The sequence below is a fragment of the Tamandua tetradactyla genome, chromosome 3, assembly GCF_023851605.1.
Source record: "Tamandua tetradactyla isolate mTamTet1 chromosome 3, mTamTet1.pri, whole genome shotgun sequence".
Classification (NCBI taxonomy): domain Eukaryota; kingdom Metazoa; phylum Chordata; class Mammalia; order Pilosa; family Myrmecophagidae; genus Tamandua; species Tamandua tetradactyla.
This window is the reverse complement of record NC_135329.1, coordinates 53,512,821-53,528,129: the sequence shown is the minus strand read 5'-3', so window position 1 is coordinate 53,528,129 and position 15,309 is coordinate 53,512,821. Positions and strand designations below refer to the sequence as shown.

General features: G+C 39.5%; 1 long non-coding RNA gene across 2 annotated transcripts in view; it reads right to left on the bottom strand.

Annotated features, from left to right (window-relative positions):
* The window catches only part of LOC143677294 (uncharacterized), an 89,170-nt gene extending 75,619 nt beyond the window's left edge, over positions 1-13,551 (bottom strand). Inside the window, exons 1-3 of one of the 2 annotated variants that reach the window (XR_013172495.1) lie at positions 13,425-13,551; positions 6,918-7,067; positions 2,381-2,552 (exon numbers count right to left, since the gene is read on the bottom strand). This is a non-coding gene — a long non-coding RNA (uncharacterized LOC143677294). Of the gene's footprint in view, positions 1-2,380; positions 2,553-6,917; positions 7,068-13,424 lie in introns of those variants that run through there. The other variant, XR_013172496.1, reaches the window with a different exon arrangement.
* Between the last annotated feature and the right edge of the window lie 1,758 nt (positions 13,552-15,309).

The following is a 15,309-nucleotide window of genomic DNA, read 5'->3' as shown; positions in this document are numbered from 1 at the left end:
TTCCTGCCCTGGTGTACACACCCACTGTAATCCCCTAATCTCCACAGCCAGAAGAACCTGAGATAGCACTTCTGGGGTTGGGCAACTCATCAGTTGACCTTGAGTAGATCTGAAGAGAGATAACCAGCTGGGCCTGACTTAATCAGGTGATCCCTTAGAGGGATCAGACCCTGAAGTCAGAGAGATTGGAAATATGAGAAGGGCTATGATTGGGGTCTTGTGACAAGGACCCGAGAGTAGCCTTTAGGAGCTGGCAGTGGTCCCTGGCTGACAGCTGGCAAGAAAGCAAATCATTCCTTAGTTAAATCTCCAACTAAGGTTGCAGCTGGTTGACATCATGATTTCAGCCTTTTGAGACCCTGAGCAGAGAACCCAGCTAAAATGTGCCAAAATCCTGATCCATGGACACTGTGAGATAATAAATTTGAGTTGTTTTAAGCCACCATGTCTGTGGTAATCTGCTACACAGCAACAGGTAACGAATAAACCTCCTTCACTTTCTTTACTTTCTTCATTCTACAAATGTTTGTTAAACATTTGTTTATATATTAAAATACATGCTTGGAAATTGACACTACATTGGTAAGCAAAATCAGATGTGGTCTCTGCCCTTGTGTAGCTTATAATATAGTGAGGGAGACAGACACTAATCAAATAACAACATGAACACATGTAAAACTCAAATTGAGGTGAGTGAGGAGGTTTCCTGGGACAATATGAATTAAGCAAGAACTGAAGGATGAACTGTAGTTACTGAGGCCAGAGGAGAAGGGAAGGGCATTCCAGGTAGAGGGAACAGCATGGACAAAGACCCTGTGGATGCAGGAAACATATAGGTGTAAGGGATTAAAAGAAGGCTCTTGTGGCTACAGCATGGAAATTGAGACTGAAGGTGTGGGCACGGCTAGTTCGTGCAAAGCTTTAAAGGCTGTATCAAGATATTTTCCTTTGTCCTTAGAACAAAGGAAAACCATTTTTATGCAGGAGGGCAAGCATTTCAATTACAGGATAATATAAAGTGAATAGAGCTTAGGAAAGCAGGAAATGTGCAGAACAGGTAGAAAACAATTAATATATTTCAGGAAAGATAAATGAGACTCTGAACTAGAGTGATGGCAGAGAAGTTAGGAAGAGAGATAGCTCTTTGCAAGTGACAGAATGGAGATAGGACATGTAATATGGAACCTGAGTGGATGGGGGGTGGTGAAAGTGAATGCTAAGTCAATCTTGACTACAAATTTTTTATTTCTTGGTGACTAAGAGAAGAGAGTTCTGTGGCAGAAAGGGTGAACACGGAAGAGGAGGAGCAAGGGGTGTTGAGAAGAAGGTGGAGTCTATTTTTTCCCTCTTGAGATGAAGGCTCTTGGAATATATCCAGGTAATACTATCAAACATCCATAGAGATGCAGGTATAATCATGGATGTTTACTCCTTAGAAGAGTTATTTGAAATTATGACAGTGAATGAGGTCTGTGATGATGAGAGAGCAGCGAGAAAAGGGCCAGAGAGAGTATTTCTTTCTCACATATGTGGCTAAGGCAAGATTCACATTTTCTCTTTCCTAAGTAATGAAAAAGTGAGTGTGCTGGATTGAAAGGATGATGTACCCTAGAAAAGCCTTGTTTTAATCCTGATCCCTCTTGTAGAGGCAGTCGTTTCTTAATTCTTATTCAGTACCATAGGTTGGAAACTTGATTAGATTATCCCCACAGAGATGTGACACACCCAACTGTGGGTATTAATCTTTGATTAGAGGGAGATGTGACTCCACCCATTCCAAGCGGGGCTTGATTAGTTTACTGGAATTCTTTAAAAGAGGAAACATTTTGGAGAGAACTACAAGAATCACGAGAGCCTTTATAGCCATATTTGGAGATGAAGAAGGAAAATGCCCCTGGGGGAGCTTCATGAAACAAGAGGCCTAGATAGAAAGCTAGCAGATATCACCATGCTTTCCATGTACCTTTTCAGTTGAGAGAGAAACCCTAAACTTCATCAGCCTTTCTTGAGTGAAGGTAACCTTTTGTGAGTGCCTTAACTTGGACAGTTTCATAGCCTTGCCTTAATTTGGATATTTTCACAGCTTTGAAACTGTAAACTTGCAGTTTATTAAATCCCCATTTTTAAAAGTCATTCCATTTCTGGTATATTACCTTCTGGAAGCTTGCAAACAAGAACAATGGGTAAGGTACTCCATTTCTTCTAGTATTTGAATAATAGAAAATTTAAATAATTTACTTTTAGGAACTATTGTGTGATATATCATGGCATGATGATAGTACATAATGAATATAATATACAATGCATAATGGTAATTGAGGCTTTTTAATAATAATTCCAAAACACTATAAAGGCTCAGATAATCTAATACATATTTAAATTAGGTAATTTATTAAGCCTATGATTTAGCCAGCAATGATCAAAGGAACTTACGGCCATAAAGAACTTAATAAATACTGATTGTTTCATTTCACCTCGTGGATTTTAGTCAAAATTTTCTGTGTTGTGAGTTTCTATTCAAGCACATCTGGGAGGCAAGTTTTAATTTGGATCTGAAAATAAATGAAGAAAAAGACTTCACACCTAATAATGAACTCATCAAATTGTATGAGAGGGTTTATGTTTTAGAAACAATGCAGAATGGTATTTGGACCCAGGAGATGAAGTATCTATTATTATCTGGCTCCTTCATCTGACTCCAACTATTTTCCCAGGATATATTAGATTTCCATCTGGAATCAAGCAGAAACACATTCAAATCCTTGGTTTATCACTGACCACCTCTGTGATTCTATGGAAATCATTTATTCTATAAAATACTTCACTCTTAGAGTCAAGTTGTGGAGATTGCATGGGATAAAATAAGCAAAGTGTCTGGAAAAAAGTAGTTGATAGATAAGTGATGATTTCCTTTCCTAGTCTTCCGTTTTGATCTAAAGGGACTGATCTATATTTCAGTTCTGGGTCTGTTTCCTTCACCCCAAATAAAACCCTATCCTCTTGAGAAGAAAAGTCACAAAAAAAGTGAAAGTAACTACAATATTACCTAAATCCTCTTGGGATAGTGTAGGTTGTAGCGAGGGAGTCCATAAAAAATTCTAGCATTTCATTCACTTTCAGCTGCTATCTGTGACATATGGAAGGCTGTAATTTCACAAGGAAGTGAAACCTTACCTCCTACTAGGTGGCAATATATTTTAAGCAAAGAGATATTGCAACTCTGAAATTATTGAAAACTTGTGTTCTTTCCCTCCAATTGCTGGATGCAGATGCAAAAAGTCACATTTTTGATGTCAGCCTGGCATACTGGGCCAACTATCATCCATGAGACACGATGATGGGAGCCCTGGTGCTAGAGACAGTGGCAAACATTTGAGGTGAAGAAAAGGGAGGCGATAGGCTATTTTTAGACTTTTGTTATGTGGGGTTATACTGTTTCTCTAAAAAATGGCAAAAGTCACATTTCTCAAAATTAATGGATGCTTCAAAATTTTTTTTTCTTCAGCTGGCTTTCTTTTTCTCAGCCCTCCATCTCTCTAAAGGTTAAAAGTCAGAAGGTAAGTCGCTTGTGCCCTCTTCACGCACCCAGCTTCAGCTCATTTTAAAATGTCACATTAACTTTGATAGCTTTCAACTCATCTTGGATCTATTTCAACATAGCAAGAAAACACAGGCATGTATAAAATCAGCTGTCGTAGCATCTTAAAGAAGTAGGTTGAATGTATGTGATGTGTGTGTGTATGTGCATTTCCTCCCCAGTGCCCAGTGTTCATTCTGTTCCTATTTTTGTCCTTTGTCATCGTTGCTGTAACAGAGCCCATTGTCATCTGTTAGAAATATTTACCCGCTAGCTCTGACTCGGTCTGGTAACAGTGAGCACACATCTGGAGTCTAGACTTGGCGGCTCTGTGGGCAGGCTCGTATCCCAGAGCTCCACGGGCCCCAGCGCCCCATTCTGTTGGCATAGGTGGTAGGCTGCCTCATCTGTTTCAGCCGCCTGACACCCTGCCTGGCCCCAGCCTTCCCTGCCCCCTGCCACATCCCGGGCTCTGACCGTCACTGTGCACAGCCACTGGAACTCCCCACCCTGCTTTTCTCAGCGACCTCCTTGAACTGGGGGTGCTTTGCCATCAGAGACAGGAAGGAGGGAACTTCTGACCCACAAATCAACATCAGTGTGTAACCCGAGAACTGGAGATTCTGCCTGGGTTAAAGTCCATGGGTTGTGTTGAGTTGGAGAGAGGAGCTTTGGCTAATGTATAAGAGAAAGAGCCTGATGCAGGCTCTGCAATATATGATTTGGGTTCAAAGCTTGGACTCAGGCCTCACGCCAGCTGTGCAATCTTGAAAGTCTCTGAGAATGAACATCATTATCCATAGATTTTGGAGAAGAGTGACAAACCTCGCAAAATTGCTGGGAGGAGTAAATCAGTAAATGTAAAATGCTCAGTGTCTGCCTTCAAGTTGAAAATAAAAATGACCCTTTCTAACATATATATTACATATACAAATGAGAGGTTGTTTTTGAACCAAGGCAAGGAAAACAACCTAGGTATTTTCTGAAAATATAGGGCAGTGTTTGTGGTAGGGTGGAATGAAGTAGGGGGCTGAGGTCTTCGTGTGAAAGGAGACACTTTTGAAAGTGGTCCCACAGCAATATCCACTTTTAGATATAAGGTAGCAGAGAAAAAAGCAACCACATTCTTGCGGCTACAATATTTCCCATGTGGGATCTCTTTTTTTTCTTGTTTCTTTTTATAAAATGAAACGACTGCAAGGCTCTGATAATGGGTTGGTGGCTTCTCTAGAAATAGGCTGGAGCTTCCCCAGGCGTTGAGGCTCCTCTGAAAAGTCATGTTGGACATTTGAGCAATCCTTGCTTTACTTCTTAATACCATGTGTCTTGGATCTTTAAAGAAAAGTTTTTTTAAGCAGCAACAGATCATTTTTTTAAATGTAATCTCTGTAGAAGGGCGTTAGACACATTGTAACAAGTACATTATACCTATATGTATTTTAATTTAAATTATAATAAAATTATAATGAATTTTAATTCTTATAAGTGATGCCTAAATTCATTTCCTGTAAAAGTGACTTTCAGGGCATGTCTACCCAAGCAAACAAAAGCAAGTCTTTAAGAAATTATAGATTTCTCTTGGAAAATTTATTCTGCTCTATCAAGGGTCAGCAAACTGGCCTGCAGCCTGCAAATCAGAAACTGTACGTTTTCCACAAAGCTTAAACTATGTATGCTCTAGCCCTGTACAGAAGACATGTTTGATGTTTGTTATTGCATAAATAAATAGAATTAAAAAGGGTGGTTTTCTCTTTTAAAATTAAAGAATATCAATCTTTCAGTATAATCATAAAAAAGCCATCCAACATTCTCACTGACTACACAATAAATTCCTTACAGACCGTCCTTTCCTAATGGATCTTAACACACATCCCAGTTTCCTTCCATGGAACTCGTTTCTACCCACCTTACGTTCCAGACAAAATCATCAAGTACCTATGAGACTTTATGGGAACATAAATAAGGAAATAGCTCAACAGAGATGTTTAAGTAGAAGAAAGTATATTGACTTGGGCTTTGAAGAACGGTACAGTAGGTTTGCTAGCCAGCTCAAACAGTGCAAGTCCAGGCCTGGCCCAAGCTCTGAAAAGCTCTGGTGTGTTCCCAGAGAACCGAAGGAGCAAAAGTTCTGGGTATGTGGAGGACGAACCCCAATTCACCTCTCTGTTCTGCTAGTCACCTGATGCCTGTGCTTGGGCAGGTTCTTACATGTCTCAGCTTCAGGGTTGTCATCTGTGAAATGGGGATGTTGACACCTGCCTTATAAGGTAGTCATGATGATTAAATGAGAAGCATGCCAGCAAAGTGCAGTGAGGGCTTCATACAAGCCAGCTTGGTCACTGCGTTTGTCATTGTCAACATTCTCCCCATACCAACATCAACTCGTACTCTTTGTGTTTTGTTCAGGGTCCCACTCAAGGAGGTCTCTTTGTACTCTGGAATCTTGATTTTAATATTGCATCGTGCACTTTTTTCTTCAAGGAATTATGCTATCTCAGGCGTTTAAAATGACAAACAGCCAGTTGTCTACCTACCATTTCGATATAAATTTAAGCTTGTGTCATAAAGAGACATGTGGAGCCTTTCACAGGGACCAACACTCAAAGATGGGTTTGGTTTATCCAGCTACAGTGTTCTGGTTTGTAAACTATAGCAGAAATCTAGTAGGGTGACTGGACCTGGCATTTAACTTTTAGTAACATGAAAGTATAATTACTGCAAAGGACTAATTTATCCCTTAGTGTTTTCCCATCATTGGCCTATTATAAACAGATAAGAAAGAAATCTAGTGCTTTTAAGGTAAGCCCTTTAATAGTTGGGACTCTTCTTTAGATTGGTAACAGCATATTTACCAATATATTTTTGACAGCTAAAGTGAAAACCCCTAGCATCCAAGCCAACTGCTTGTTTTTCATTTGTTTCTTTTTCAAGAACATGAAAAAATTGAGGCCAAGGTAAAGAAAAAGCTACAGTTTAGGTTTTCTTTTTGTAGTGGCCAGCATTTCCAGGGTGTAAGACAAAAATCTTGAATTTAAGGGGATTTGGAGTGTCATTAGTCACTCCAGAAGCAACAGTTGGCATTGTCCAATGACTTTGTGCATACGTGTTTGTAAATACCCAACTGATGCATGCATGTGTGTGTTGTGCACACGTGTATTCAAATGCTGGTGAGTCTAAGTGTGATCAATGCTGATATCTGCATATAAGGAAATACTTGTTTCTTGGATAATAAACAGCACCGACCCCATTGAAGTTTCCAAATCAAGGGCAGGGAATAAGGTGGATATTGGCTCCTATTGACTATGACAAATCTCAGTGCCCCCCCTAATTACACTCTTACCTTTGGATGGAAATCTCACTGTTCTAGTAGCAGCCCTGGTTTTGAGTCACGATGTGTTCTCTTCAATCCCTGGGTTACTTCTGAGCCTGCTGGACTGGGGCCAGAAGTGTGCAGAGATGCTGGCTTATTCCACGCTTTATCTGTGACAAGCTGCTTTAGTTCAGGAGGCAGAAAAACCATCATTGTCACTGGCAGCAGAGCTAGGGGCAGCATATTCTGCTTTCCTATGGTACGCTCATCCCTGAACTTGGTTTTCTTTCATGGAGTCCAAAACCAAACCCCTTTTCATGAGCTGGTCCCAGTGCTCAGTAGTGGGGAGTGATGGGGACGTTAAAGAATGGTTTATCAAGTACTATTACTTTATAAGTGAAGGCCTCAAGGCCAGAGGAGGGTCTGGACCCACACAAGGCCACACAGTTACTGGCGGAGTCAAAAATAAAAATGACATCTCCAGATTACTAATCTAGGGCTTTTTCTACCATAACATGCTTCCTGATCTTCTAAATGGGCTGGTAAGAAGGTCACATGGTTTAGTTGCATTTCATATTTTAGAGTATTTCTAACACGGTACTTGGCCCATAACATACCTTCAAAAAATTGTTTGAATGAGTGAAATAACGAATGAGTGAACTGAATGAATTCCAATGGTCTTAGTGAAAATATCAAGAGGCAAAAAACTGTCTACATTAGTTAGATGACACATGTATGCAGTAAATTCGAGTGATGATGATTGTTACTGCTATGTGTGGGTACGTACTAATCCTTTTTGTTGCATTTTTGCTTACCTATACCTACCTTTGCTGTTGGAATTAGAACCAGAAGATTCTGAGTGATGTTGGTGAGATAACAGTTTAACCCAGGCCCTAAAATTGTTCCTGAGGGACGTGATGAGCTTCTGAAACTTTCATGGAAATGACAGCATCCTGCACACACCCTTTATGGAGGTGAGGTGCACTTTTGGGGTCCACTTTATCATCCCTAAGTGGGACATGTTGGAATCTGCTACCAGCAACCCCAGTGTCCACTGAAAATCCCTTTGGATTATGTGAACTCATTGAAAGTTGGCAAGTCCGACTTCTCTACATTTCCATGGCCACTGGCAAACTACTCTCAATCCAGAGTGTTTGACCAAATTCGAATGCATTTCAATTAGTGATATCCCCAAATCTATTTGCTTATTTATAATATACTTATAGTTTTTTCAAAGCTGGTCATTTTGTACTAATAACCACAAATACTAGCAAAGCAAACTTTGTGACTTGCTCTGTAGTTTAAAAAGGTTTTCCACCAAACTATCTCATTTTTCTTTTCACAATTCTTGTGGGATATAGGAATCTCATTTTGCAAATTAGAAACTTAGGCTCAGAGGCTGTGGCTAGAAAAAAGAGTAAAACACAATCTTTGCTTGCTTTTGGTTTTTACTATGCTATATTGTCACAGTTAGCATAGTGGCTAATTGCAAACTGGTCAACGGATGTTGGACTAATAATATCAGATAAACTACAGATTATTCTTTCCTGGGGACCTACTCTATGATACCCAACCTTGCCTATTATTATACATGTGACAGTACTTATTTCATCAATTTAGATTGCAACAGGGTGAGGTGGGAAAGAAAGTGTTAACTTCTAGGGAACACAGAGAAAAGCAAAACATTTAGTAAAATATATTTAGGTTAATTAATGGAAAGACACCTGGGCCCTGATTCCATCTTTGTCTGTTTACTAGTTTTGTGTAAGTACTTTTCACTCACTAATGAGCTTTCTCATCTGTATAAGAGGATTATAATAGGTAACCATTAAGTTAAGATAGAAACCTAACTTTCTATTAATTGTAATAGATACTGGGTGCTTTTAAGATGCTTGTAATTCAAAATCACACTCTATCCATTGCCCCTTAAAAGCAAATTTTGAGGATTGGCATTTATAAAACAAGTTGAAGGCGAATAGAGAATGAATAGTCCAACGGCTACGGGCGTGGCTGGTCTGTGTTCCCGTGCCAGGCCAGGGCCATTGGCTATGTGACCTTGGACACATTGCTTAACCTCTCTATGCCTGTTTCCTCATCTCTAAATAGGAGACTTTAAAAAAAAAGAAGAAATTTGAAAAAAAGCAAAAAATGAAAGCACAACCCCAGAGAGTTGTTGAAAGAGTTAAATGAATAGATAAGATTAAGATTCTCTTTTTTGGCCATCAGTCTGGCATAACCTGGTTTTGGCCAATGTGATGTAAGCAGAAGGCTGTTTGGAGACCTTTAGGAAAGATTTTGCTTTCTCCTGGTGCTGTGGGAGAAAGTTCTTTTGGCCCCAGACCTTTTCTTTCTTACTTGGAAGCTGGGCTGTGAAGGTGTAATGTTAGAGGTAAGGCAGCTGTCCTCTGGTTATAAGGAGAGATGTTCTCAACCCCACAGGCACATAAGGGGCAGGAAGGGGGGTGATTTGGGTTCTTGATAAATTTGTTGAGTCCCAGAAATAAATAGCACCATCTATTTTTATTTCCCATGAAATAATTGTCTTTTTTTATAGGTCACAGTTGGTTTATTATTCTATTAGAAGCCCCCCCCCCGCCCAAAGTATTCCTAGTACACACTCATCCTGTACTTTAATCAAACAGATTAGACCATAGCAAGAAGAAAGGGCTCAAGGAAGGCTAAGTGATACCAGCATGGTTGCTACAACAAGCACAAGATTAACCTTTGTGCTTCGGGGCAGCAGGGACAAAAGGGAAACAAAATTGTACATGACTCGTAAGATCAGAAAGAAGGAAATAACCGATCTGAGAGGAAAAAAACTGTTTGACAATAAATTTGAAAAGCCCTTCCTCATGTTTAGCATCAGAAAGGTGGCACTGCCCATCACAGGCACCCTTTTAGAATGTGTTAGCAGATTGAATTTGGCTTTTTAAGTGGCTGCCCCTTGTAATTCACCTCTGATTTACAGACAAAATCGAAACAAAGCTCAGCCATAATATTCAAGTGAAGCTGTTGCTATGTTCCAGGTGGCTTCCTTCCCTTTTCCTCAGTTCTACTTTCTACCCCTATTTCATTACCTTTTTCCTCACTTGACTATATCTTTGCATAAAATCTTTTCAGAATCACAGAAGAAATTTATTTCATTGTATAAAATTACCCTGAGCACAGTCATATGGACTCACAACAGTAAGTGTACACAAGAACATGTAGCACAGTCTTCTAATACGTGGTCAAAAATAAAAGCAGGCCCTATCCTCTATCATGCCAGACTAGCTGCTGACATGGCACGTTGAGTGCTGAGCATCTGGCAGCAACAGCTGGACAAGGATGGAAGCCTCCTAACGCACTGAGCGGTGAGTCTTGTCTCAACCACTCAACTTGGTGGGTTGTCAAAGTGAATGATTGTAAACCACAGGAGTCACGGACTGTCCTGAGAGCAGAGCATTGGCAGAGAATTCACATTGATTATTGATGTCCAGTTGCTTGGGCAGTGCCTACCTGCACTAGGCTTCCTTTCTAAATAATTTGCACAGCTTCTAGCTCAGACTGACGTGTGTTACTGTCAGTAGCTGTCTCCATGATTGCACAGATCAGATCAGAAATGGCCAAGGAGGCATGGGGAGGGTGTCAGTGTTTGTGACCTCAAATGCTTCTAGCACATTTTGAAAAAAGAAAAAAAAAAAAAACCCTTCTACTTTCATCCCAGAAAATCTGAACATCTGTGGAATGCTTAAGAGACAGAGAAAATGTGTCCTTTGTAAAATAGGCCTAGGACACAGTGCCAGCAAACAAACTCTGAGGAAATGGAACTTAAGGGGATAATGTGGTGTTAGGTTTCAGAAACTGGGTCGGAGACTGTGCCAGGTTCTGTCAGTGGGCATAAGTACTTTTAGAAGGTAAGAAATAGAGACAAAAACATCATTTAAAGAAAATATAATTTGCCCCATTTTTTGTACTGTTTTGTACATATATAATCTAGTATTCAGAGATAAAAATGAATCAGAGTGGGTCCTGATGAAGGTAATTCAGAATACAGGGCTAAGAAAGATATTTCCTATATTTTAGAACTTCACCTACTCTTTGAGACCAAAAGAAGAAAGTTTTATTATGTCCAGAACCTAAATTTTCTGTAACACATAAGCTAACTCAAACTGTCTGTATAGATTATTTAAACAATCCAAACCCCGGGAGCCCAGAATAAGAATGAAAGCCTTTAATCTTGTATAACATAATTTAATGCCTGCATACATCCCAGAGGATATTAATCAGATCATCAAAAAATATTGGCAAAGTCCAATGAGGGGTGGAAGAAAAATTATAGAACTATTAAATTTTACCACTGGGGAAACCCCAGATTCTGTGCCAAACATTAGGACTCCCAAATCTATAGGCCAAACCCTTGATCTTGAGACTTGCTCTTGCGAAGCTTATGGATGTCTTGGAGAAGCTTAGTCTACCTATAGGTAAGACTAAGAGTCACCTCTGGAGGACAGCTTTAACAATAATGTAGTGTTAGAAGTTTGGCGAGTTTAAAAGGTAGTAAAAGGCCTCCACTGGATTTTGATTAGGAAATAGTTCAGAAAACAGTCAGTTGAAAGAGCTGATGAAGTGGATGTTTGCAGGGTCTGAAGCAGACAGATGGTTAGCAATGCAAAAGGCTGCACGTGCTAAAATAAGCATTGGTCAGAGAGAAGCAGAGGTGAGCTGTGAACGGTTTGCAGTGTCCAGGCTGACCCAGTGGCCAGTCCTCCAGGTAAAGTTCAGGAAGAGTTGGAGATAACATATGTCCCAGCAAAACCGTGCTTGTTCAAAGGAAGTCAACAAGCCACAGAATCACAATCTGCTTATTAAAAAGGTGGATAAACCCAAAAAATCTTGTTGTTATCTATTCAACTACAGTGAGCATTAAATTTTCAAGAGAAAAAATACTGAGACAGCCAGTAAGAGATCATCTTTTACAAGAGATCTGATTGGGAAGAGGTGGAGAGAGGGGTCTAAATGAAAGGTTCAGACTGAAAACTGTGAATATTTCCCAAATGTTACTTGTCAAAAATGACATTGTGTTTCGGAGTTGGATGGTTCACTAGCAAATCATGCATATGGTGGAAGCAGAAATTCTTTGAAGGCAGAGAGCCCTGGCTTCAGAGCCCATTAACTAATATGTTGATCCTGGCCAGAATCCTTTACCTCTCTAAACTTCTTTTTCTTCATCTCTAGGTGGGAATAACTAGCCACAGAGGTGAGTTATTATGAGCAATAGAAATAGTTCATACATGATGAATAACATGGCACCTGGCACATACAAGGCACTGAAGCCAGGAGAGTTGCATGATTATGGTCATCATTGAAGTAAGTGCCTCATTTGGCAAAGAAAACAAGTCAGTGGAGGTTAAATGTGCTGCCCAAGGTGACACAGCTTTCTCAGGGAAGAATCGGAACAAGTTTTTGTTCTTGGGTCCCAACCTAGAGCTCTCTTTCATATTTCCCTCTTGAATGCATGTCACACCAGCACCGACAAGACAACAGCTTTAGGGGCTGAGGGACCCACTATAAAAGGGAGTCCATATTTCCAGGGGAGGAGCCATTGGAGTGAGACGAGGTCAGAGAACACTTGGCCTTAATCAAAATCCCTTGCTAACCATTCTTCTGATGCACAGTTTTCATGTCCATTTAGCGCTGTCATTCAGAGTTTATGGTAAATCCCTGATCATAAAGTCGGACAGGTTAATATAAAATATATTAGTCTTTCAAAGCAAATCTATATGGTCTGTTTTAATAAAGAACGTATAAATAATTGACAAGATTTAGAGAGCACTTTCCAGGATTCAGCACTTCGAAGGGCTTTACATGAATGAACTTAGGTCGCATTCACAGAAGACACTCTGAGGCTAGTGCTATCATCTCAGTTTCACAGCTGATGAAGCAGAGGCTTGAAGAGATTACACCACTTGCCCAAGTCACGTGGCCAGCAGGGGGCAGGTAGGATTTGAGCAGGAAGGGTGACTCCTGTGACTGACCTGCTTCCCAAGAGGCTCCTCATGGAGAAATTTTGAATTATTATTATTTTTTTAAATTATTTTAAGAGCAAAAGAACATGCAGAATATGAACAGACACATAAGGGGCAAAACTGATTTTCCCCTCTTGGCAAATGACATAAAAAGTCTATCAGTTTGTTTCTCCTACACAGGAACTGGGGGATAACTGGTGCTGAAAAATATGACAAATACCTAAGAAGGAAAGTGTTCATGTCACCAAAAGAAACCAAAATGCACAGTATAGAAAGGATGACAGCTTTTAAAATGCAATTTTTAGGAATTTGAAAAGAGGACAAAGGCAGAAACCCAGTGATCTGGCTTCAGCATTAATTAATATAACTGAACCCAAGAAAACAGAGAATGCAGCTCATTAGTTATCTGGAAGCCACCAGACACACAACTCTAGAACATTCTCATGGGAAATCTTGTTTCAGCGTGTTAGTTTGCTAGATTGATGAGATTTAGATGATTTTTATGCCTTTTTTTGTGGCCTTTACTCACTTGTATATCCATACAGTTTGACTGGTCCAGGCAGTCTTAGCTGAAAGGCCACCTTCTTTATACATCCCTTCTTGACACCTCTCAGCACCCAGGTCGCCTTCCAGTAACCCTTGCTCATGTTTCCATGACTACAGTGATTGCATTACATTGCAATCTGTAGCCACAAGAATGTCCATTATGACCTTTCTGGGGGTAGACTTTTTACCTCTGTATCCCTGGTTCCTTGCACTCACAGCAATTGTTTCAATATTTGTGGAATGAATGAATGACTTCTCCTGAAGCAAATAATTTTCAAAATGTGGATTGTGGGCAATAAGAAATATGATAGTTAGGCATATCAGGACTTGGGGCACATTCTTTGGTTTCTATGGTATGTTTCAAAACTTAGAATGTATAAGGCCCTTGATGTATTAAAGTCACTTGTTTTAATTAATCTAGGTTTAATACCATCAATGAAATTAATATTGGGACATGCATCAAAGTACAAACTTGCAGGACTGATGATCTGTTAGCCACAGGAATTTGTTTTGAGTGGCTCCTAATATCTCATTGATGAAGTCAGTGTACAGAGCTGATAATGGGACTGTGTGTGGGACTGAGAAGGAAAGAAGACAGTCCCTTCTTTTTACAAATTGCCCAGTTCAATGAAAGAAACAAGAGCAATCCAAATGTTTACACAGACTGATAAGACAAACCACAAAAATATTACATAACTGCATGTGAGACCATGAAGGAAAAGGAAAAACAAGAAACACAGGTATCAGAAATCTGATTCAAGAGATGAATCGAGTTAATGGTGAAAAAAAATCACACAGGGTTTGTTTGTAAAAGTGAACTTGGCTACAGTGTATAGACGAAAAATCCAGTGGACCGTGTTAGGCACTGCTAGATCTGAAAGATGGAGTGAAGAAAAGATGGGAAGTGAAGTGACTCAAGTCAAATGTGGGGAACACTTTAGTACTGAAGTGATGCCTCTTGACTGGTTTGATTAAAAGTGGGGGTTTTGTATAGCTGAGATAAAAGAAGAAGAAATCAAGGGTGGAAGAACAAAATGTGAAGAATGTAGAACATTATGTGGAGGAAGTCAGGTAGGGGAGAATGCAGAAGTCTGTTTCATTCAAAAAGAAGTGAGGAGGTAAAGAGGAGACTGTCATATAATCAAAGTGATGCAAAGAATGGACTTCGGAGGGAGTGGATAGAAGAACTTACATTTAGTATTATAAAGATCTGAAATATGAGGAGAGGAGAGACATGAGTCACTCATCTGAGTGGCTGATTTGTTCTTTCCAAATGACCAATGTAAACTATTATTATCTCTTTCCACGCTTGAAAAAAATGCTATATCCATTTCCATATAGGATTGAAGAAATGGAGAGTGACTTGTTGATGAGAGTAAGACTACTGTAAGTGTTTAGAAATACATAAATAAGAATTGTATCCAAAGCTAAAAAAGTTTGACATTTACTGACAATTACCTCAGGTGGTAAGAGGAATTATTAACTTTATTAATCAACTTCCTACTCCTTTTAATTATGCTACTTGTTCTGAAAGGTATAAGAAATACGCTGGAAGCAAAAGGATTTGAAGAAATGGAATGGGTCCCCAACTTTATCATTAGAGTTAGAAAAAATTTAATCCAAACAAGAATTGGGAAGATGCGTGTGTAATCATGCAAATTAGTGAAAATTTCCACCATTCTATTTCATTGTCACGTTTAAGATTTTTAAGTGTGCTAGCTGAAGGTTTTCCTACTTCCAGGTTAGGGAAAACTGCATGTTGTGCAACTTTCACCTTCAAAGTCTTGGCTAAATGTGAGAAAGCTCATTTTACAAGTAAATATTACTATCTGTACTATGTTATTCTGGATTTGAAGTTGAATGACATT